The sequence below is a fragment of the Protopterus annectens genome, chromosome 15.part0 (assembly GCF_019279795.1).
Source record: "Protopterus annectens isolate FY-2018-M chromosome 15.part0, PAN1.0, whole genome shotgun sequence".
Classification (NCBI taxonomy): domain Eukaryota; kingdom Metazoa; phylum Chordata; order Ceratodontiformes; family Protopteridae; genus Protopterus; species Protopterus annectens.
Window position 1 is genome coordinate 824,523,728 of NC_056749.1, and position 26,284 is coordinate 824,550,011.

The following is a 26,284-nucleotide window of genomic DNA, read 5'->3' on the forward strand; positions in this document are numbered from 1 at the left end:
ATATGAAGGAGTCGATTGTTTTATTTGTGTCCAGGGATTAGATAGTGAATATGAAGGATTCGGTTATTTTATTTGTGTCCAAGGATTACACAGTGAATATGATGGAGTCGGTTGTTTTATTTGTGTCCAAGGATTAGACAGTGAATATGAAGGAGTCAGTTGTTTTATTTGTGTCCAGGGATTACACAGTGAATATGATGGAGTCGGTTTTTATTTCTGTCATGATATTTCCGTTTTACAGTCTCTTTAGGGAACATTATTGAACACTGTGAACTCTGCTGGATGAGAAGTACAAAGTTAATGCCTTAAGAAAGCACTCTAACAAATGTTAGGATAAGTTCAGTCACGCTTTTACTCCATTACTGAATATTCTAAAGTGAGGAAATGAGAAATGCTATGGTTCCCCTATGTCACTGATTTATCATTTTGGAAGGAAAATATGTATATTTATGTAACTCTGCGCCTTTGTAAATTGTTTTCTATTTAATTAGTTAGTACCTTGGCGCTGAAAACACACACACACACACACACACACACACACACACACACACACACACACACACACACACACACACACACACGCATGCATATATTTATACAAACACAAGCAATTAACTTGTCTTCTTTATATGCCTACATAACAAAAGTATATTTTAACTGATAATATAGAGCTACATATTTTTCTGTGCGTTGGCATACTCTAATCTTAAAAACTTCTCTGGACTAAATCTATTTTTATTAATATGACGGATCTTCCTACCTTACTGCTTTTGTGAAGTATAAAAGCGATAGCACCCTGGCATATAAATCTTGTAGTTATGTTACACATTCAGAATAAAAATGCTTGTTTCAGTTTTACTGTTGTTACTGACCATAGCAGTCACATGCCCTTGTTTCATTTTATTTTGGCTGTTGAAGCGCTGAAGAGTTTTAAATGCTTAGTTACTCTCAACTAGGAATCCATAATTATGAGCAAAATTGATCTATTTCTCATTAGAAGATTAATCAGGGTGCAAGTAATATAATATTTGAGAGAAATTAGGTTATTAAGTAAAGGCCTCAAAGCCTGTGAAAATAGCAAATAAACTCATCCATTTTTCAACATGCACACATGTTATAACCTATTTTTTCAGCTATAGCCATACCAGTTTTATCTAGATGTGTCAGGGAGGAAAATGTTTAATACTCCTGGGCCACATGGTCAAAAACATCTTGGAATTAATGGGCCTGGAAACACTTTGGGCTGCACTGAGACATACCTTTCTTGCTCTAATGAACACTGCAGTGAATGCCCGGTTCAACAGATGGTGGCTCAGTGAAACCTAAGACTCAATTATTTGGCCTTAATAGAACATGTAGTTAAGGCTCAGAAAAGGACATATTGACTTCTTTTGGTAAGGCATTAAGACCTAGGGTCTGATTTCTGTTTATGGTTCTTGATCATTGAAGGGTGGGAGTACCATATTAAAGTGTGCAGAGGTGTTGTGAAAATAATCCAGGCATCCGCATGAAAGAAATATTTTAGAGGGCAGAGATTTGTGCAAGATTTATCAGACTATTTCATTGTAGTCTCTAATGCAAAACCAACATTTTTGTTTGCCTAGTCTGTAATGCTATACTGCATTTTCCGTAGTCTGTGCTTTCCAGTTATAATAGATACTGAGTAACACTATACCTTAACTTTCCTGTGGCCATGACAGATTTGTTTTTCAAACTACCACATTTTATTGAGCATTTGCAAACTGCTAGAATGATAAAACATAGGATGTTCTCAGTATGCTAGTACCATTTTACATTGCTATTCTTCAGAGGTGTAGCTACGGTGGGGCTTAGAGGGGAATCACTTAGATGGCAGTGTTATTGAAATGAGTGCCAGTACTGCATTTGCTTTCAGAAATGAAGAACTTCAGTGCTTGATGAGTGATATAAACTGTAGATGCTACTTGTTAGTAATTTAGCAAGCAGTTTGCTACAGTTTAAAAGGGGAAAAAAGCTTTATTTAGTTGAGGAATTTTTTTTTGGTCCTCAGGGCTAGATTGGGGAATGGCACAAGATGACTGAATTGATAGCTACTGATCTGTATTCAAGGCATAAGATACATTTATAATTGCTTTTAGAAGTAAGAAATGTTTTCTTAGTTGAGTAATGTTTACAATCCATTACTCTCAAAATTATATTTTCCAGCTTTTTGTCACTGTAGGTCAAGTAAGGAATATATTTCCAAGTGATACGGTTCTGTGTTTATACAACAGTTTTGTGATGACCTTGGTTAATATATTTCACATTTTTTTTAGTGTAAGGTGCTTTTTACATAACAGATATTAGCATGGTCAGTGTTTACCATCCTTTACAGTATACCCTTCTGGCTTCCACTATGAGATGTCAAGTTAGAAGTGCAAGTGTAGCCTTGCTTGAGAAAGCAACTCTAACATAAATAAATAAATAAATGTTTTTTTTTTGGGGGGGTATAAATGAAAAGGGAGAATATATCAAAAGAAAATAATTGGTGCCAATGCCCACTTAGGAACCAGATGAGCATGTAATTTCCAATGGAAAACAATGATTGGAAAGTGCTTGGTAAGTTGGTGCCCGAAGGACTTGTAAATCAGATGTTTTCAGAGACTTTTCTATTCTCGTTTCTTAGTTTCTGTCTCTTTAGCCTACTGTATCAGTCAGTTCCCAAGATATGGCCATGGATTTGATGGACATAAGCCCTACAAAACTAGACAGTCGTTATAATTAGCATCTTGTTTCTGCAGCCACTCCTTAGTGAAATGCAGTTCAGTCACCTTTATTTTAGTACCTAAGTCGTACTCACTTTTTTGAAGAGCAGACAGGTCTGTACACACTTCAGGATCTACTGTCAATGGAGGTTACACTCAGACTCCACCCTACTGTGTCATATTCTGCAATATTGTCTTCTGACCCCACATGACATGTCTGGTTGCCATGGCTCCTGATTCATTGAGCTGTATCTTCTCATTCCCCTATGAAGTGTAATTATCAATATTAGTCTAATAGGACTTTGAAGGAAGTATTATACAGCAGTAGCCTGCACAGCTCATGTTAATTTAGACATTAACGGCTGCCTGTAAATGTCTTTATGCTAACAGTATCTTCACCTGGTTAACTCTCTTTTTTTAATCTTTATTCAAGAGGTATGTATTACTAAAACATTTTTGTTTTCTTCAGATCACTACATGCTGTCCTGTGGATGTTTCTCCCATGTTTTTGGAAACATGAACTCTGATTGACTCTAGATTTTGATATCAAACACTGCACAATATCAAACCGTGCTCATGTGAGAGATTAGATATACCAAAAACACACAAAACGCACTTAAGACAAGAGTACCATGAGTAAACCTAACTTAGTGTATTTTTCCTAAAAGGACCAACACTAAGAATATGAAACAAGCAGCTAAGATGGGAAGGTATTGCAGCTCAGTGTCAGACATATATTCAACTAATACTAGACTTTCTCAACCTTAAATGTCCTTGTTAGCAGACAGAGCTCCTTTTCTTCATCCTTGATTTTTTTCAGAACTGAATACATTCCCAAGACTATACGTTTGCATCAGTTATCTTTCACAGTCAGACTGTACTAAGAGTAAGTGAGCGGGGTTAAGTAAAATGTTTACCACTTCACTACTTGCCCAATGCAAGGTTGTCAGTATGATAGTGAGAAAATGTGATTCAGACACAGGTATAAATGCAATCAGAAAGACCTCATTATTGGCTCATTACCATGTATCTGAATCAAATATTAGCTCTTTCCAAATTGACCATAATAGTCTTCCTCCTAGTGGCCCATGCAACATGTTAGTAATGGCCTCTGACATGAGCTAATTGGCTAATACAGGCTGGTCAGTTAGTAAGATGGTGAGAATCTCCCAAATCAAAGACAAATTAAAGTCAACTACAAAACTACATCATTAACGACTAATTACCATATCTCTGAATCAAACATTGCACTGTCAGGCTTGACTAGTGTCAAATGAGAGTAAGCCACCCCCAATGTGTGCATGCACACATGTGCACACACACACATGCACACACACACACACACACACACACACACACACACACACACACACACACACACACATACACATATGCAAGCACAGATACACACACACACACACACACATATACACACACTTGCATGCACACTCATACACACACAGACTCACACACATGCAAGCATGCATACACAGACACAAAAGCACAATCCAATACATCACCCAGACTTGAAAATACAGATACACACACAGACACACACACACACACACACACAAACACACACACACACACACACACACACACACACACACACACACACATGCACAGAAACACACACACACAGAAGCACACAAACATTTAGTCATCTATGCATATACATGAATACATGCACACGTGTACACACTGGCACACATGCAGATGCACACACTCACTCACATGAGCATACGTGCATGTGTGAACACATACCCAGATATCCCCATACACACACCCACATATAGTCATCCGCAAGCAAGCCATCACACACTTATACTCACACTTGCAAAAACACTCAGCAATTTATCAGCATACATGCTCCAGATACACATACCCACACACATGCATTCACACAGTCTTATTCATGACCCTAAAGACACACACATGCATGTCCACACACATTTACACATGCAAACATACTTGTACTCCTATGATGCCTTTGATGAAATTTCGTGAATGGCAAGCATTCCCACAGAAGTGAATGTGTGACCACTATCTTTTTACAATGATCATTATTTCTCCTAGACTAACCTGAATTGTTTGGACAAGCAAATGGGGAACTGTGGCTATTTCTGGAGCAGGAAACATGACTAATTAGCATTAGCTACTCCCCCAGACATTTGCATTAGCATACAGTCTCACCCATGCCTTACTGAGAACCCAATGAAGGAAAAACCCTAGCAGCAGAGTATCCTTTGAATTTGCAAGAATTAGCACAATGTCACCTCACAGCAAGAGGTTCTCCCATTCGATTCTCGGCAGAAACGCCTTCTGTGTGAAGTCTGCATGTCCTCCCCGCGGTCGAGTGATGTTTAAAGACATGCAGGTAAGTGTGTGCGTGAATGGGTATGCCTTCTTTGAAGGCTGGGCATCAGGCTGGCAACTCAGCACTGTAAAAATCCACTGCAAATCATTAGCAGACCGGAGCTCCACTGTGGTGAACCCTAACTGGAAAAAGCCGAAAGACATTACTAGCACAATGTGGAAACCTTCTGACTTAAGGCTTCTGTATTGTGCTAAACCTTTCTGCATCCAATGGTTTGTCCTTCTCCACATCCCTTTCTTTCTGTGCATATATTGAATTTTGTAGAAATAAATAAGATTACATTTCCCAGAATTCATTAAACTGAAAATTCCATGCAGGAACAATGTAGCTGTTCCTGCAGGGAATATGGCCGCTGAGCAATCCAGAAAACGGCTGATCTGATGTGCACGAGTGTGTCTACACTGTTCTAGCACAGAAACGGCTGCAGCATGCTAATTACCTAATTTGCTGGTGAAAACCATGCAAATGAGGTGAATTAGCGATTCACCAAGCAGGCAGGTATCTGTGCAAGAACAGCATTGTTTGCAGAAATATATTCAGTTACTAACTGAATACATTTCTGCAAATAACAAAACAGAGGCATGACAGCTCCCAAAAATGCATGTATTATAGTATTAGGAATGCCAATGGCCAAATATATGGCCAGTGGCATGGAAAACTGTTTATTTTTTTATAAAAATCAATTTTGGCAATTTAACTATAGGGCAGTGGTGCACAAATGGGATCATGCCAAAAATGAAAAAAAAATGTAAAAACTCAATTTTAAGGGAAATCTGCATTTTGCCATTATAGTCTATTGTTTGTTTGTGTCTTTTGGCTTTTTCCCGGTTAGGGGTCGCCACAGCGGAACTCCGATCTGCTAATGATTGGCAGTAGAGTTTTATGTGCTAGCTTGCTGGGCCTAATGCACAACCTTCAACGAAGGAACGCCCGTTCACGCATGTCGCCACACAGAAGCCGCTCTAACTGAGGATCGAATGGGCAACGTCTAACTGTGTGGCGACAATGCTGCCGCAGCACCACCACCGCAGTAGTTTGCCATTATAGTCTATGGCATGCAGAATTTAAACAATACCAGGGACCAGTGGTTGTAAAGAGGAAACGCTCCATGTTAGTGCAGTAACTATGGACTAAGGCAGTGAGGTATACAAATGAGGGGAAATTTACTGAATCACAAAACATCTTCTAAGTTCCAAACTGCACCTAACTGTGTAGGTGCTCTAGCACAATGGTGTAAGTAGGATGAGCAACAGACATGAAAAGGGTGCGTGTAATGCATGTTATAAGCAGATTGGAGCCCTAAGGCGCAGAGATAAGCTTAGCTAAGCACAGCTAAGTAAGGGTGTGTGTCTGAGGCTGTATTGATGTTTTTCATGAAATGAAGAGCATCTTTGTGACCAGGGGAGGACCATTTCTCATTGCTTACCATAGCTAAATGGGTTTGCGCAGTGTGCACTGGGTCTAAAACAAAACAAAAAAAAAACAGGACTGTTTACATTTGGGCACCAGGTTTGCGCGGCATGCCTCAAGGCTTTAAAGGGGAGGAAATGGAATAGAAAAAAGGGAAATAGTAGAATAAAAGCAGTCAAGTACAAATTACATAACTAGCAAGTGGAATGCATTATAGTCATCCAATCATACAGGCAACATCTGCAGCACAACAGTATAAACTATGGAAACACCTGTTTTTTCCCACAAATTCTGCACCATTTGTGTACACATGCAGGGGAATTTTAACTGGAAAAATGTTAGGGGCTGCCATTGCTTTGATCCATCAGTATGTGCTAGAGGCTGAGGGTGGAGAGGAGGATAATGCTGACAACCACCACACACTGAGGAGGAGGAGAAGAGTGTTCGGACCCAGGGTGACTTACCAGGGGCTACATGATCTGGAGACAGTAGAGCACTTTAGAGTGGACAGAGACATACTTTAGCAAATTACAGAGCTATGCCGGCCTCAACTCAGACCTAGAACCAACAGAGGGGATCCCATCCCAGTGGATACCAAGGTATGTGTAGCTTTAAGAATTCTAGCTACAGGTACTTTCCAAAGACCTACTGGAGACATTATGGTGGTGTCACAAGCATCTGCATTCAGGGTACTCCACCAGTTCCTGGATGCCATGCTACCACACGCCGGTTAGCACATTTACTTTCCCAACACCCACGAGGAGAGTACCGGCAATATCTGTCTCTTCCATCATGTAGCAGAATACAGAGAGGTACTGGGTGCCATAGACTGCATGCACATCCACATAAAAGCACCACTCAGTGAACAGGGTGGGGTGTACATGAATCAAAAAAGGTTCCCCTCCATCAACTGCCAGGTCATGTTCAATGCCCAGGGTATTATCATGAATGTGGTGCTGGAAGCCCTGGAAGCTATCACGACTCCCACATCTGACATTCATCACAACTGTGCCAGGAATTTGCCAGTGGGGGGATCCTGTATAGCCATCTGGTGGGGGATGCTCGCTATGCAATGGAGCTGTGGATGATGACACCCATCAGAAATGCACACACCCCCACACAAGATCGCCATAATGAGGCACATGCAAAAACTAGTATCATTATAGAACATGTGTTTGGGATGCTCGAGTCATTGTTCCACTGCCTTGACATATCTGGTGGAGCCTTGCAGTACTCTCCAGTCACATGTGCACACATGTTCACAGTATGTGCCATGCTACACAATATGATCCTGTGGAAACAGTTGCAGCAGGAACAGCACAGAGAAGGGCCACATAGCCCCCCACCATTGCCAAGGTCCCCACAGGCACAGAGGGACTCAGAGGAGGAGGCCCCTGTGCCTGCTCCTATAGGCAGATAGAGGCATGCCCAGTATGCTCAGGCCTTGGCAAAGAGGCAATGCATGGCACACACACTGACACTGTAGGGACAGCAGGGACTGATGCCTCTCTCTGACTCACATTCACAGTAAAATAGATGACACACGAATCACATTACCTGTAACCTACCATGTATAGGCAGTGTACTGTGTGCATCAAACATTGGCGGCCGTCAAGCACTGTCCTCACAATTGCCGCAGTCACAAGGTAAGTCAGTCTTCTTAACAATAAATGAATAGATTATTATGTTTTGCTAGCAAATCTATGGTAATACTGCATGCATGCAAGGGAATGGGGTGGCTTACTGGGATAGCAGCACACAACTGACAGCTATGTGGGACACCAGGAAATGTATGGCCAAAACTGGCCTCCACACACTATGCAGTAGTACCCAAGGTCGCAAATCCCACTGCAGTATATGTGTGGGGACAATTAATGGAGGTCATAGGTCACAGGCATGGATATCAGTGTGGGGTCCCATACCCACCCCTCTCACACACACACACACACACACACACACACACACACACACACACACACACACACACACCAAGTCAGCTGTAGAAAACCAAAGATAAATGTCTAGTAAAGGCACAAAAATGGAGGTAATGCTGAATTACCCCCCTACACAGTAATAACACAGCAGGGCATGCAGTTGCAGTAAGGCTATGAAGGGTAAGAAGTCTGAAACTCAAATGTATGCCAGTACAATCTGACCTGTGCTCTTTATTTTTTATGCATCTAGTCCCCAAGAGAGGGCACAGTAGTATGGTAAATGGAACCAAAATGTAAATCAAATATCAGCACAGTCTGTGCAAATGTGTACAGTTGACAGGTATGCCCCCCTATATACCCACAAAAATGTAGTAACATGTATGTTTGCAGAGAAATGGCAGCATAGCACACATTGGCAGGGCTGTGCCGATACACATGTAAACATGTTGCCTGCCCACAATATGCAGGGGTAAATGAGCTATGTGTATATATGATTAATACTGTCAGGATCTGACCAGCACGTTCTCCTGGCGGTTGTCTTGTAGTGCCGTAGGTACAGTGCTGTCTTTGACAGGGCCATGTGCAGATACCTGCAGTGCCAACTGTTATGCATGTAAGTGACACCCACTGCTCTGCCACTGACATACCTGGCAGTCACAGTGCTATGTGGAATATACTACACATATAAGTGACATCTTGAAGGATGTGTAGCTGACGTGCCAAGGCTTTGGTGAATATAAGTGCTTTTTGGTACTGTTACCAGTGGTTATTCTCAATAATCCTTGTTTTATGTTTGCTTTTACATAAAATGGACATGCCTGCACAGTAGAATGCACTCTGTACCCACACCCATAACTCTCAACCTCTGACAGCAAGATATCCTGACAAGGACAGAAATAAAAGTGGAACAAAGGCACAATGATAGGCATGTATTGCAAATATTGCCCTTACATACTGAGAAAGTTGGTAGGCTGAGGGGCTTTCCGTAGCAGAAATTGTCTGAAGGTTTATGTAGTCTAAAACAGTAATGTCTGTCATTATTTTGTAACATCACTCTTCAATTATATGTAACTAACTTGCCATAAAAACACAAGTTTATGTAGAAAGGATGAAACCTCTAGCCAAACATCTGGACAACCTGCCAAAAAATGTACAGGTGAGATGTATGTCCACATAAGGATATGATATCTCAGGTTTGAAAGATACCACACAAGCAGGAGATCCCCACCCAGTATATCACCAGGTTGCTGGATTGCTTACACAGCCATGTCATTACTAAACTGGCTATAGCCACACCTCACAAATGGCCTTGTTGGGCAAGAATTTACATAGTTGCCCTCATAATATTGGTCTATGCATCATAGAACTAGTATTCCTCTGGTAAATCACTATGATGATCTGAGGATGTCTGACACTACGTAATGACACAATACATTGCAGGTTCAGACTACAGATATGTCAGAAAATGTCTGCTAAACAAAACAAGTACCCTGAGGAAAGTTCTGTGTACGCCTGAGAGGTATGACTGTAGCACAGAAAACATTGGACTGGAGTACAGCTATCTCTTGAATGGAGTCTCATTCTAACTATAGAAGGTCACACTGGGCATGTTCCTACACTTAGAGACTCACAGTACATGTTGTAACCCACATCGGAATATATGACTATATTGTGTATATATGTATGTGCATATAGACAGCTATGCACACCTCAACTGCCCCCACACACACACATCAGACAGGATTACCCTCAGCTAGCTGTAGGTGGCCCATATGTGATATATCTGCATCTTTTGCATGAGATACGTACACATATATATGGGCAACAGATAGCCTATGTCAAACATACACACACATACAGTGGATATAAAAAGTGTGCACACCCCTGTTAAAAATGCCAGATTTTTGTGATATAAAAAATGAGACCACAATAAATCATTTCAAACTTTTCTCACGTTTAATGTGACCTATAACCTGTACAATTCAATTGAAAAACAAACAAATCTGTTACGGGAAAAATATAAAAAATAAAAAACATACAATAAGCTGGTTGCATAAGCTGGTTGCATAAGTGTGCACACCCTTAAACTAATACTTTGTCGAAGCACCTTTTCATTTAATTACAGCATTCAGTCTTCTTGGGTATATACCTGCCATCAATTAAACAGACTCTGCTTAACCCCAAATAAATTTCAGCTGTCCTAGTAGGATTTTCCTGATATTTACTCAGTTGCCTGCTACAGCAAAAGCCATGGTTCACAGAGAGCTTACAAAGCATCTTTTTTATATCACAAAAACCTGGCATTTTAACAAGGGTGTGTACACTTTTTCTATCCACTGTAAGATGTGGGGAAGTGAAAGACAGTGATAGTGAGAGAGAGAGAGAGAGAGAGAGCACAGGGAGACACAGAGTGAGCCACACACACAGATACACTGAATGGCATACAGTGATGTCCTGCTGTGGACAGTGGCATGGCAGTTGTAAACAGTTGCATGTGCCAGCATAAAAGGTGAGCCCCATTGTGTAACAGTACTGAGGTTGGGTTTACAATATCACATCACCTGCATGTGTGTGTGTGTGTGTGTGTCTGTGTGTGTGTGTGTGTGTGTGTGTGTGTGTGTGTGTGTGTGTGTGTGTGTGTGTGTGTGTGTGTGTGTGTGTGTGTATTTCACACGATCTGCTGTTGTCATTCACCTTAGAAGTACCATTGGACAGCGATCATCCCTATAAGCTCAGTAGCACATGTGATAACTGCGTAACACTGTAGTCAAAATAAATAGATAGGTAGGGGTTCTAATCAAAATGCTGACAACTGTATGCATGTGTGACAGTTGTGTATGCGAAAGTGAGGGTGTGTGCTTGTTTGTAAGTGAAATAGTTTTAGGCCATTTCCACCCACAACAATTCCCAGTGCCCTACTTTATCAGTCCTGCTGATATCATTCCCCTTATCAGCACCTTTGGCCGACTGTCAGCTCAATAAGCTCTGTAGCACGTGTGATAACTATGTAACACTATAGTACAAATAACTAGATAGGCAGGGGTTCTACTATCAGACTTGGCAAATGTGTGTGTGTGTGTGTGTGTGTGTGTGTGTGTGTGTGTGTGTGTGTGTGTGTGTGTGTGTGTGGGGGGGGTGTATAAGTGTGTATGTTTGTAGGAAGATGTAGTTTGATACATTTCCCCCCCACTGGTTTACTGTATCAGTCATGCTGATATCACTCCCCTTATAGGTTCATAGGTGTATACTAGGCTAATGGCTCTGGACCCTTTATAAGCCTAGCCCATAGAAGTGTCCTGCCATTGTGCCACCCGGCATTAGTTTCCAGTGCCTCCATCAAGTAGAGCCACTGGAGTGATCCCTGGGGTGAACTTTCTATTACCCATCCACTCAGGATTTCTCTGGAACAGGGTCATTTAGGTGCTTTGCTTGACATGTATGGGAAGTCTATCCCAGGGCATGTGCAGTCTATGGGTGAGGAACCAGTCCCTCTAGCATGTTGTGTTGATTGTGGTAATGAGGTTGAGATCCCTGAAGTATGTGGTGTAGAGGGACTGGGATATCTTTAGATGTAGCATTTCTAAAAGAGCTGGGTCAGACACGGCTTTGCAAGTCAAGCAGAGATTGTCTCTAAGTAGGTGATATGAGACAGAGAATAGCTGGAGTCTTTTGAGTCTGTCTGTGTAGGACATGTGATTAATGCCTAGGATCCTCTTTGTGACATACTTCTGTGGCCTCTCCAGCTGTTGCAGGTGTCTAGTGAGGTACATGCCAAATGGGACATTATACTTGATGATTGGTCTAATGAGGGAAGAGTACACATAGACAATGACCTCTCTCTTCCTGGATGCAAAACCCTTGGTAGTGAGATGTGTCACATAGAAGGATTTCATGACCACAGTGGCAATGTGGTAGTTGAATGAGAGGTTGCTGTCAACCTGTGTCCCCAGATCTCTTATAATGCTTACAATGTTCAGTGGGCTCCCATCAATGTGTTACTTAGTGGGAACTGAGTTTTTACCAAAAGGGCTGATGATGCATTTTGTAGTGTTAAGCTTTAGGCAATGGTTTCCACACCAGTCAGTAGTCTCAGTAAGGCCTTTCTGTAAGATGCCTGCATCACTTGTGGAGTTAATGATGGCTCCCAGCTTGCAGTTGTCTGTGAATTTGGTCAGCCACAGTTCTTTTTTGTTGGCCTGGACTCCTGAGAAGTAGATGCTAAACAAGAGAGTACCCAGGACTTATCCCTGTGGGACTCCATCTGTGACTGGTCGGCAGTCTGACTTGGAGCTTGCTACTTTCACACTGTGTGTTCTATCTGTGAGCCAGTTTGCAACCCCCATAGTGACATAGGGGTTGATGCCTAGTTTGGTGGGTTCATCAATAATTCCTGACTGAGGAATGGTATCAAATGCCTTTCTTTGTACTTCCTGTAGAACACAGCCAGGGATATTTTTGGGTACCATGGAAGCTATTCTTGCCTGTGGACAATGTAGGTTTAACCTGGGTTGCAGTAATCCTGGGTAGCTGGCAGTCATCTGGCAGTCTGACTGTTCCCCTGGGGGAGAGAGGTAAAGCTGGCACTGAATGCGTTGGCAAGAGTATTGGCAATATCTGTTGGCTCAGTATAGGAGGTAGCATTGTGCAGTAACTCAGAGCACCTGTAGGTATTGCCAAGGAGGTTCTTGATATAACTATTAAATGATTTGTGAGTGTTTTCATTGTCTGCTGCAATTCTGCCATCATAGCTGGCTTTAGATGATTTCATGAGGGATCTCAAGTTGTTGTTGAGGCTAATAAGGGAGTTTTACCACTCTTGTGACTCCACCTTTTTCTGCAACCATTTTCTTCTGTTGTACAGGTTATTAATGGCAGGGGACCACCAGAGTGGCCTCCAGTGTTTTGAGGAGAATGTCCTGGTTCTGTTGGGTGTGGCTAGTTCCATGCATTTATGTACATGTTTGTACAAGTGCATTATTGTATGATTCAGCAGTCATGCAGCTATTTTCCATTGGCATGGGTGCTGTGAAGTTAGCCATCCCTTTTGTTATGAGTCCAAAGTCAGCTTTGGAGAAGTTTTTCAAGGTGGTTACCTTTGCGGGGGGTGTGGGTGAGATGTGGATTTCCATGGTGATTATGTTATGGTTGGATCTGCCCAGGTAGGGATTGACTACTGCTGTCAAGCAATAGTCCCCTATGTTAGTAATCAACACATGTCAAGGATGTCTCTTCCTCTACTGGGTGTCAGAATGAGCTGGTCCAGGAAATTAGAACTGATGAATTCCAAGATGCGTTGTGTCAGTGTATTGGTGTTTGAGTATCTTTCCCAGTTGATGGAGGGGTAGTTGAAGTCTCCTAGTATGAAGGTGTTGCGTTGGACCTTGATAGATTCCAGGGTGTGGAGGAATGTGGATTGAGAGTTTAGGGATATGGATGGGGACCCATAGCAGCCTATCATCTGGATTGCACTATTACCCAATGTCAGTTGTGCCTAATATATCTCAGATTCATTATGCAGGAATACTAATCTGGAGGTGTGCATATCCTTTATGAATATGGAGACACCACCGCCTTTGGAGCTGTGGTCCATGTTTTGGGGCTAACAGGTATGGAATGAATTATAGCCTGGTAGTGCAGAGGTGCTGTATGCTGCTGTAAACTAGGTCTCCATTACAGCACAAATGTCAATGTTCTCCAGTTTGAGGAGTGCTTCAAGTGAATGCATCTCGACATTTAGATGTCTAGTGTTGAGCAGCATGGCCTCAGATTGCATTTATGTATAGCTGTTATGGTGGTAATTTGATTTGCCACACTGCCTAAAAAGGAACTATAGGGGTGGCAAGACATTTAGCTAGTACATGGAAACAAGATGCAAGCCATCTCTGACAAGCCATTGCAGTCTGTCAATCATGTCATCCCAAGAAGACAGATACTGGATCCTCTGAGAATGACACCAGACACTTAGACTAATTGTTGAAGTCAATCATTTGTTGTTTGTACTGTGGTATCATTCTGGGTGACAGTAGTATACTGCTCAGAGCTACTGTCATACCTGCCTGGTCCACATAATCCAAGAGCTCCACCATGTCTCTTTTTATGTAGTCCAGGGAGGTGCATCTCAGGTCATTCACACACACATGGACAATGATAGAGTGATACTTGTAGTTGTGGAGAGACGTGACTGGGTGTATTATTTGTTGGATTCTGCCACCTGATAGACAGCTGACTATTACCTTCTCCATATTCAATCTAGTGAGTGGGACATCTGTGTACCTCACTACTGAGTCACCTATGATTACTGTATTGGCCAAGGTGGTTAGCTTTAGGAGCTTAGGTTGAGGGGCACACTGTGTAGGTGAGATATGTGTCCTGTAGTTTGTGTTGTGTTGTGGTGGCTGAGTGAGTACTGTCTTGGTGGTCTGTGCTGTTTGGGTAAATGTCTATTGAGTGCCTCTGTGAAGGTGTGTGTGTGTGTGTGTGTGTGTGTGTGTGTGTGTGTGTGTGTGTGTGTGTGTGTGTGTGTGTTTTCTTTTATATGTCAGAGCTGTAATAGTGGGTGTTCTGGTGGGGTATCTGTTCCATGTGGTGTGGTGCAGGTTTTCACCCTTCACCTCCTGACTAGCTAGTCCAGTCTTTGGTGGAGAGTGCATATCTTCCAATTTAGTGACATAGGGGTATCTCTCACAAGTCTGAGTGTCGGGGGTTTAGAGGAGAGGGATGTTTGTGTACATGAGGCAGTTGCAACAGTGCCTCATAATGCCCAGGTGCACCAGGTTAATGGGCAAAAGCACAGAGAACTGCACTTTAATCATGCCAGGAGGGGTGGTCCTAACTACTACATACTGGAGCTAATTCCATGAAGAACAACTACTGCTGATGGCTCTCAGGTGTGCTAGAATAATTGATACAAAACCCTGCTGAAGTGCAAAGTTATTAGGCTATCTGAAATGCAAGAGAGAAAGAACTAACAAGATCTAAGGGGAAAACTGAAGGCAGACTTTCTGGCACCTGTAATAGTTTATCTCAGTTGAGCAGTTATCAGCACCTTTTGCCAGTTGTCAGTCCAGTAAACTCTGTAGCACATGCAGTAACTGTGTAACACTATAGTACAGATAACTAGATAGGCAAGGTTTCTAATCTCAGCACTGGCAAGTGTTTCTGTGTGAATCATATACTGTCTGGGTTATACCAATTGAGTTGTGTACCACACTGTAAACTTCCCATCACCCTACTTTAAAAGGCCTGTTGATGTTGTTCACCTTAGAAGTACCTTGGGACTAGATAAAAATCATGTCACAGCTGTGTGTACGTCTGATAAAAAGTAAAAATAAAAGTAAAAACTTGGGTGTAGGGGGTTCAAATCTCAATGGTTGAGTTGTGTACCACGCTGTACACTTCCCATCACCCTACTTTACTAGGCCTGCTGATGTCGTTCACCTTAGAAGTACCTTGGGACTAGGTAAAATCATGTAAGCTCTGTGGCACGTCTGATAACTGTGTAACACTAAAGTAAAAATAACTAGATAGGTAGGGGTTCAAATCTCAATACTGGTAACTGTTTGTGTGTGGGTGTGTTTGTGTGAGAACCACATACTGTGTGGGTTATACCATTTTGAGTTGTGTACCACCCTGTACACTTCCCATCACCCTACTTTACTAGGCCTGCTGATGTCATTCAACTTAGAAGTACCATGGGACTTGGTAAAATCATGTAAGCTCAATGGCACATCGGATAAATATGTAACACTATAGTTGTAATAACTAGATAAGTAGACATGCTCATCTCAATTCTGTCAAGTGTGTGTATGTTTGTGTGAATATTGTATCCTGTTTGGCTGATACCATTTTGATGTGTATACCATCCATGCCTGTTTATCAATGGCATTACCTTATATAGCATGGTAACGGCATCTGTCTCAAATGTAGCATGTTAAACCATTCTGCAGGCCATAACAGTCTGCTGTACAGATGTCTATGGAGTATCCAGATGTTTGCAGCCTATATGTGGTCTGTGTCCTTTAACACTGCCCATGTATGTGATATTGTTGCCAAATCAGACACAGTGAGTGTAGTGACACACATGCCAGCATCAGATATCTTACCTGACAGAAACATCATGCTGATACAACATCTGCTACCCTATCACTTGTCCAGGCTTGTAGGAGCAATACATGACTCCACATGCTATTTCTGGTGGGTTATCTCACCATCCATGAAGGAATTCAGAACATTACATGTTGTAAGAGGTAGTGTGTTATGTCCCATGCATATAATCTATGTGGGACATGTCATGTGTATGTAGTACTACAGTACATCAAAGTGGATATGTCGGTTTACTAATCTGTCTATTGCCAACTGTGTTTGTGTTACTGTATGCACATCCCCTGTGTCAGTCCTTACTGTGTGTATGCAAAGGATATACCATGTTGTCTCCCTGTTCCACCTGGTAAACTCAAGAATGCATACCACAAACCTATCATACACACTTTCATGCATGCCCTCATCAACTGCATCAGGATTGAGTGTATGGGAAAGACATAGCAGGTCCAACAGTTGTTGACAGGTTAATCTGTTACAGTTAATGTGATGGCTATGCTTGTGAAGAACCTGCTGACAGTACTGCAGAAACCTGTTCTGTATGTATGAGTCTATGATACTACACAACACTGAGGTGACATGTCTGAAGGCTACCTGTCTGTGACAAGGGGTATGTATGCAAGGTTACATTGTCTGACAGTGTCCCTCACACGCTGTTGCATGCGTACACAAAAGCTGTACCTTCCTATGATGTGGTCAGTGTATTCCCACTCTGCCAGACTCCCTCTTGGGAATGCCTGCAGGGCCACAGCCTGCAGACAAACAGACACCTGGAAATCTAACAAAATACAGCATGTCAGACTGCATTCATTCAGTGGTACTAACAGCAATAATGCATCCTGGCTATTAAGGTACATACACCTGTATGTGTACCCATAACAAATACAAGCAGACAGCATATTATACAGTATTACATAGCTACACTGTACTATATTCATCCTGTGCATTAGACCCATATTAGCATGTCCGTGCATTGATGTTATGGATGACAGGAATGTTTCACAGGTACCATCATATGTACAGGGTGTGGTGTGGGTTTGACAGAGGCCAAGGCTGGGCCATACAGTTGACATCATGTATGTGTGTTTGGAGGGCTATCCAATAGATGGGCTGTGCAGAGGTGCTGTGTGTGTCTGGAGGTGACCTGCCTGTTATGCAGATGTGTGTATGTATGTATGTATGCACACAGTCACACCATGTGGCTACCTTACACAGAGGCATGTTGGACAGCTGTGGACTGTACATGGCATGGCGTGGTGTCCAGTTCACCATCTCAGGCCATGGGCATGAGGACTGGTCCAGCCAGGGCTATCACTGGCACCACCAGGCCCAAGGCCAGATGCAGTACTGCTTCCTGATCATGACTGCTGTCTACTGGATCTGTGTCCCTGATGGCACCTGCCATGACCACGTGCCAATGGCCTACTTCAGTGTGATGTGGACAGCAACCTCCTTTCAGTAGTGCTGGTGTCACTGCCACAATGGGAGTGTGAAGGTGCACAGCCCCATATATTCTTAGCTATTGTTGGTGATGACCTGCATCCATGAGGCTGATGCCCATCTCCTACCACACGCTCTAGCACAGACATGTCACAGTCAAGGACGGCCACGGTCTCACACCACCATCTATTTTGGCATATGGCCTCAACAAGGTCATGTATGTTGCCAGGTAAATCAGGAAGATTTGCAGCCACCACCCTGAGTATTTGTCTGGTGTGGCATTCACTACGTACCTGTGCATCCATGACCGCCTGAAACATGCGTCTGGTGACACCTGCTGTGGCACTTGCAACAGCAGCTTGATGAGCAGCAGTCCTCCTGTGAACACCACTGTCCATCTGCCTGTGTGGGACCTTGCCTGCACTCTGGCTATGACCAGTGTCTACACTCACATCTGCCATAGTCACCACACTAGCCTGTTCCATGCCACCATCTGCCAACTGTCCATCATCTGTGGCTACTGGTGATGGGGTATGTGGGGTATTGTCACTGTGTGTGGGGATAGTGTGGACAACAGTGGGATGCCAATAAATGGCACAGATTCAGCATCTGACTACCCCACCTGCACCTTACTATTCCGATCATCAATGTCAGAGTCTGCAGAGACAATGACATCAGTTTCCAAGCGAGAGGGACCTCGAACCCCATCGCCACCTGTGAGGGGAAGACAACATATGTACATTAATAACTTTCAGGTTAGCTGGTATATATACACACACACACACACACACACACACACACACACACACACACACACACACACACACACACACACACACACACACACACACACACACACACACTTACAGGTGAGGTAGCACAAATCTGTTTCACAGACCTCACATTACCCAAATGGTGACAAGCATGATACACGGCCTTCAACATCATGCAATGCAGCCAGTTTTACTACATGTAACTAACAATATAAAGCTCTGGGATATGTGATTAGTGTTAGTAGGTGATGGCCCTTCACCAGCACAGACTGCACCCATGTACACATCATTGCTGTTCACCTGTAATGCACAGGATGTGTAGATGTCTGGCTCATATGTTTGCTCTGTTTCTCATAACCCCTGTGTTTGTCTGACACATAACTGTAATTATCTGATTAGTGACATCACTGATTAATGACATACTTTTGAGTTTCAGACCTGTAAACCAGCAGTAAATATATGGTCACACAATTCCTGTTACACCACCAACCTTCTAAGCTTTCAGTGGATATGATATATGTACACAACCCTGTTAGCATGCCATGTTCTTGTAATATATAAAACGAGACTGCAATAATGCATTTAAATATATTACCCACCTTTCATGTGACATATGACCTGTGCAATCCAATCGATAAACAAACAAATGTGTTATGTGTATAATATAATGGATGAAATATGTACAGTATGGTGGTTGCATAAGTGTGTACAGCCTTAAAATGATATTGTGTTGAGGCATGCTGTAAGTGACTTACAGCATTCGCTCTTCTCGGGAAGGTGTCTATTAGCATGGCACATCTTGATTTGGCATTATTTAGTGAATCTTCCTTACAAAGGTCCCCCAACTCTGTCAGATTACAAGGGCAGCTCATGTACACAGCCCTCGTAAGGTCACACTTATGTTTTGCTATCAGGTTTCAGTCTAGGCTCTGGCTAGGCCAATTCTTAACCATGGCTGTGTTCAGGTGGAGCCATTATTAGGTAGCTTTGGATGTATGCTTCAGGACTTTGGATGTAGGCCAGATGTGAGTGTTATTTTAAACTGTTCAGAATTCCCACCACCATGACTACAGGCCCAGTTCCAGCTTTAGAACAGCATCCCCATAGCAGGCTAATGCTACAAGCATGATTCACCATGGGGATGGTGGTCTTCAGGTGAAGAGAGGTGTCGCTTGTGCAGAGCATGTACCTTTTGACATTGTGGAGGTGAGGTCAATCCCTAGTCACATTACACCTTAACACATTTTCACACATGCCTTTGGGACACTTGATGTACCACATTGCAAATTGTATCCACCTCTGGATGTTTTTTGGTGTGGTGAAATGCTTCCATCATCTGACCCTACCCGATAGACCAGACTTATGCAAAATATGGGAGATTGTTCTCACATGTAGTACACAACACCAGTACTTGCAAGAGATTCCTACAATTCCCTCAGTGTTGCTCTATGTCTCCTGGCAGCCTTCCTGACCAAGTTTGGACATGTCATTTCATCAGTTTTGGAGGGATCTTAGGTTCCTTTCAACAGCATTGTTGTCCCATATTCAATCAACCTTTTGATGACTGTCTCCACTGTGTTCCAAGGTGTATGCAATGCTGTGGTAATGTTGTTGTACCCTACTCCTGAGCCATGCCTTTCAAATATGAGATCCCTTTGCAGCCATGGCCATTGCTGTTGCAGGCAACTGAGCAAATGTCATGAATATCCTACTTGGACTGTTATGTGGTATTACTAAGAGTACCTTTACTTGATGGCAGGAGTGTACCCAAGCAGACTGAATGCTGTCAGTAAACCACAAGCTGCTGCAATGAAATATTATTTGAAGGGTGTGCATATGTATGCATCCAGCTTATTGTAAGGTTTGTATATTCCATATTTGGTGTCCAACAGATTGGTTGGTTTTACAAGTGAATTGTTCATGTTATGGGTCACATTAAAGGTTGGAAAAGGTGTGGACTGACATTTTGTGGTCTCAATTTGTATATATTACACACACCTGGCATCTTAACAAGGGTGTGTACACTGTTTATATCCACTGTATAAAAGTAATGTTTCACACATGTCCCTACCTTAGACTATTTGTCTCCCTGTTTTGCTGGTCTCTGTCCAGAAGTCTTGCACTGACAGGTTGTGAGGTATGCTACAGGAATGTTACATTTTCTTCAGCTAGGCCCCTATGGTGACCACTGTGATGCAATGCAGTTAACCCCAGCACACGTGAACATGCACATAAAGCAATATGGCTATGAGCGACAGTTGTGTCCATGGTAAATTGCATGCCCTTCACATGCCTGAGCTATTGGCAAACCACAACAGAACAATTCCATACTCACCAGCTTCAGGCTGCTGTCCAACATGCAGACCAGAGGGACCTAGGTAGTTATGGGAGAGAGGTATTGCCAGCAGACTTACATGTGGCATTGGTATAGGATGGATGCAGCATGTCTGCAAATTTACAGTACAACCCCCAATACTACACAAATCTGCTGTCCTTTTCCATAGATGTGCACTTCTGTGCATTAGAAAACCCCATCCACAACTGCAATCTGACCTGACACATGCATGTAGATTACAGATACAAGTATGTCTGCTACACTAATCTAGTAATCTCCATGGGGGCCTTTCCTGCATGCTCCTCATCTGTTGTCTGGGTGCCACCCATCTCCAACATGTGGGGGTCTGTCCCTAGATGTTGTCCTTGGATGGGTGGCCCAAGGTTTGTGAGGAGCTCCTCGGTGAGTGTCAGTGGGGTCTGCATGGCTGGGCCCCCACCTGTGGCTGTGCAGTCCCTGGCTACGGCAGCAGACCTTTGCTGGGCATGGTGTATGAGGTTGATTGCACAATGCCAGACCTGCTCATATGCACGTGCATGCAGGCGAACATCATTTACCCTGTGGACAAGGTTGTCCCACAGGGAGGTCCTCTCCTCTAGATATTGCTGGCTCTGGCCAAACATTATTGCATGATTATGTAGTGTGGCTTCTATGATTATGGTTGTCTCATCCACTGAAAATGTTTTCCTTAGCTGATACGACATTGCACCTCTAAGACATAAACAGTGAAACACATCACAGGACCTCATACATTTGACAACAGTATGTATAGAACCTGCACATGTATATTGAATACCAGTAGCCACCACTCACAACCACACCATACCCCTGTAATCCGTCAGTACAGTATCAGATTGCATTGCACTCTTGGTCCTGGTGTGTCATATTCTCCCTAATGAGGGCTAGTTAATTGCATAATCCTCTATTCCTTATTCAGGTCTGTGTAGAGGGATAACATTGGACATCTTTCATGTGGATGGGGTGTGGATGGTGCTGAGGCGTGGTGTGACTACAGTGTGTAATGGAGCTGTGAGCACATGCCTGAGTTCATGTAGGATGTGGATATTGATATTATCATGTCCTATGGATACTTTCGTTTGTTGCCTTTCAGTAGGCAATATGTACTTGCTCACTGGTGATGAGGGGAGGGATGTGGGTGCTGTGCATATCCATCTATAGTGATGCTGAGCCAGGGGGGTGATGTTTGCCCGAACCCTACCTGCGGCAGGTTGGCTATAGCTATGTTGTGTGTGTCCATATGTAGTCTGATTGACCAGCATTACAGGATGGGTTGGTTTGTTGCCTCTGAGATTGCAGACATAAGGGAAGATGGCCTTGTGATTAGCCTTAGTGGATGTCTCCAATTTGTACTCATAGTTAGGCTTACAGTAATCCACCTGTGACCTTATATGATTGTTCAGACAATGGCTGACTTGATGCCAGGTTAGTGCCTGCTCCTACTTTGCCCTGTACAGCCAATATAAGGACCAAGTCTATGGTTTGTGTATTGCTGCTGTCCAGCAAAGGGGATTACTCTACTTTGGTGGAGGCAAGTTTTACAAGTAAGGTATTGCTGAGTCCATACAGCTATGTGGGTGTTCATATAGCTGTTTTTAGTAAGCATGGACACAAAGTCATAACACAGTTGGACACCTCTCCAATTTCAAACAGATAATCATGCTTATTGTAGTACCCATGGCTGTGTCAGGCAATGCAACAACCAGTATCTGCAGACATATCACTCTGTTGGATGCACAGTAACAAGGATTACACACGTGTACAACATGTACAGCTTATTTAACTGACATTTTACATCCCATGCCTGTTGTTATGAGGCGGCCAGATACACCTACTCATACTGACATGTGCACAGATAATACCTGATATACATTTCTGTTCTATGTCAGTATGACACAATGTATTCACACTCTTGCTGCCCAGTCATCCTTCTCAACCCATTAGAGCAGGACATCTGTAGGACGCCACACATACATGGGGGTAATGGGGCAAAATTAGTGACACTCTCTTAATATTCCTGTAACACACTTGAGTCATTTGATAGCACAGTACCCTTTGCATTGACAGGCATACCCTGGAGGATGTCCAACAATGCCAGGAAGAGAGGAGGAAGGCTAGGAGTGTTGCAGTGAGGGTAAGAACTTTTAATGTTGGCAGTATGACTGGTATTGGGACAGAGCTAGCTGATATGATGGCCAGGGGAAGGTTGCTATATTGTGTGTGCAAGAGACCAGATGGAAGGGGAGTATGGCTAGGTGTATGGGAAGCAGGTCACAACTGTGCTATCTTGGTGTAGATGGGAGGAGAAAGGGGGTAAGTGTTATCCTGAAGGAACAGTATGCCAGGAGTGATTTTGGAGGATGAAATGAGTGTCAGATAGGGTATTGTTTATTAAGCTGGATACTGATGATGTAATGATGATTGTTGTTAATGCATATGCTAAGCAAGTTGTTTGTGCGATGAATGAAAAAAGAAAAATGTGAAGTCAGTTGGAAGACATTGTGATGGCTGTACCCAAGGGTGATTGCAGCAGATTTCAATGGGCATATTGGTGAATGGAACAGAGGGGATGGGGGAAGGGATGGGTAAGTATGGTGTTAAGCAAAGGAATGCAGACAGTGAGATGGAATTGGATTTTGCAAAAAGGATGGACATGGCCGAGGTGAATACATACTATAGCACAAGGGAGGAGCATAGGGTGACATACACAAGTGAAGAAAGATGCACACGAGTGCAATATATCCAATGTAGGATTGCCAGTTTGAAGGAGACTGGAGACTGGAAAGTGGTGACAGGGGAAAGTGTATTTAGGCAGCATAGAATGTTGGTCTGTAAGATGACATTGGTGGGCAAGAAGAGGAGTGTGAGGGCAGCACCAAGGAACAAATGGTGGGAACTGGAATAGGGTGATTGTGAGGTGGAGTTCAGAGAACAGTTAAGACAGGCACTGGCTGGCAATGAAGATTTACCAAATATCTGGGTAAGTACAGCAGAGCCGGACAGTATACAGAGAAAGAGGTTGGGGAAGAAGGAGTGGGATTGTCAGAGAGCTGAGGAAAGTAGACAAGAATATAAGGAGATGAGGTGCATGGCAAAGAGAGAGGTGGCAAAGGCTAAGGATGAGGCATATGAAGAGTTGTATGACAGGTTGGACAGTAAGTAGGGATGAAAGGACTTGTACCCATTTGTTAGACAGAGGGACTGAGCTAGGAAAGATGTGCAGCAGATGAGGGTGATAAAGGATAATGAGTGCAATGTACTCAGAAGTGAGAGGAGTGTGTTGAGCAGCTGAACAGAGTATTTTGAGAATCTGATGAATGAAGAGAATGAGAGAGAGATGGTTGGATGATTTGGGTATGGCAAATCAAAAAGTGCAATGGCTTACCAATGAGGAAGTAAGGATAGCTATGAAGAGGATGAATGCTGGAAAGCATGTTGATCCACATGACATACCTGTAGAAGCCTGAAGGTGTTTAGTGGAAATGGCAGTGGTGTTTTTAACCAGATTGTTTAATGATATCTTGGAAAGTGAGAGGTTGCATGAGGATTGGAGAAGGTGTTTGGGTACCGTTTTAAGAATAGGGTTGATGTGCAGAGCTTCAGAGGGATAACATTGGACAGTCACAGCATTAAATTATGGGAAAGAGTAGTGGCAGCTAGGTTAAGCAGGGAGGTGATGAGTAGTGGTCAGCAGTATGGTGTCATGCCAGGAAAGAGCACTACAGATGCAATGTTTGCTATGAGATTGCTGATGGAGAAGTACAGAGGAGGTCTGGAGTTGCTTTGTTACTTTCTGGACTTAGAGAATGCATATGACAGGGTGCCTAGAGTGGAGTTGTGTTATTGTATGAGGAAGTCATGAGTTGTAGAGATATATGTAAGACTGGTACAGGATATGTACAAGGGTGGTGTGACAGTGGTGAGGTCTGCGGTGGGAGTGATGGATGAGTTTAAGGTGGAGGTGGGATGACATCAAGGATCAGCAGTGAGCCCTTTCTTATTTGCAATACTGATGGACAGATTGAAAGACAAGATCATACAGGAGTCCCTGTTGATTATAATGTTTGCAGATGACATTGTGATCTGTACTGAGAGTAGGGAACAGATTTAGGACAACCTAGAGAATGGGTATATGCTCTAGAGAGGAGAGGAATGAAGGCCAGCAGGACTAAGACAGCATATCTGTGTGTGAATGAGAGGGAGGATAGTGGAATATTGAGGATGCAGGGAGTAGAGCTGGCAAAGGTGGATGTGTTTAAAAGATTGTGATCAACACTTCAGAGTAATGGTGACTGTGGAGGACAGGTAAAGAAGAGAATAAAGGCAGGATGCAGAGGGTGGAAAAGAATGTCAGAAGTGATTTGTGACAGATAAGTGCCAGTAAAAGTGAAAGGGAAGGTCTACAAAAGGATAATGAGACCAGCTATGTTATATGGGTTGCAGACAGTGGCATTGACAAAGAGGCAGGAGTCAGAGCTGGACGTGGCAGAATTACAGATGTTAGGATTTGCACTGGGAGTGACAAGAGTGCACAGGATTAGCAATGTGTACATGAGAGGGTCAGCCCATGCTGGACGATTTTGAGACAAAGCCGAGGAGGCATGATTAAATCGGTTTGGATATGTGCTGAGGAGTGATGCTGAGTATATTGGGAAAAGGATGGTAAGGATGTAGCTACCAGGTAAGAGGGAAAGAGGAAGGCTTCAGATAAGGTTTATGGATGAGGTGAGAGAGGGCATGCAGGTGGTTGGTGTGACAGAACAAGATGCAGAGGACAAGCAGAAATGGCAAAAAATTATCCACTTTGTTGAGCCCTAACGGGAACAACCAGAGGAAAAAGAAGGAGATCTTGTAATGTCAGTCTTCACAGATTTGCCAGTAATTTGCCAGACATAGCACAACTGTATGAGTAAATGACTACAAATATGAGGCACACATATGGTCAGTGTGCATAACACTGGACAGTTAAATGGTATAAGCTCAGTATATCACATGCAGTTCAACACACATCTGCAATAGTACTTTACTATGCAAATACCATGTATAGGTCTCTCACATTTCTGAGATGAACAAGTATATCATAGCTGCATTCACAAGTAAGATATGGATGTGTACGACATCCCAGTAACTGGCCTGCCATTGTCAAAGTTAGTATTGTTCAACACACACTCCAGTAG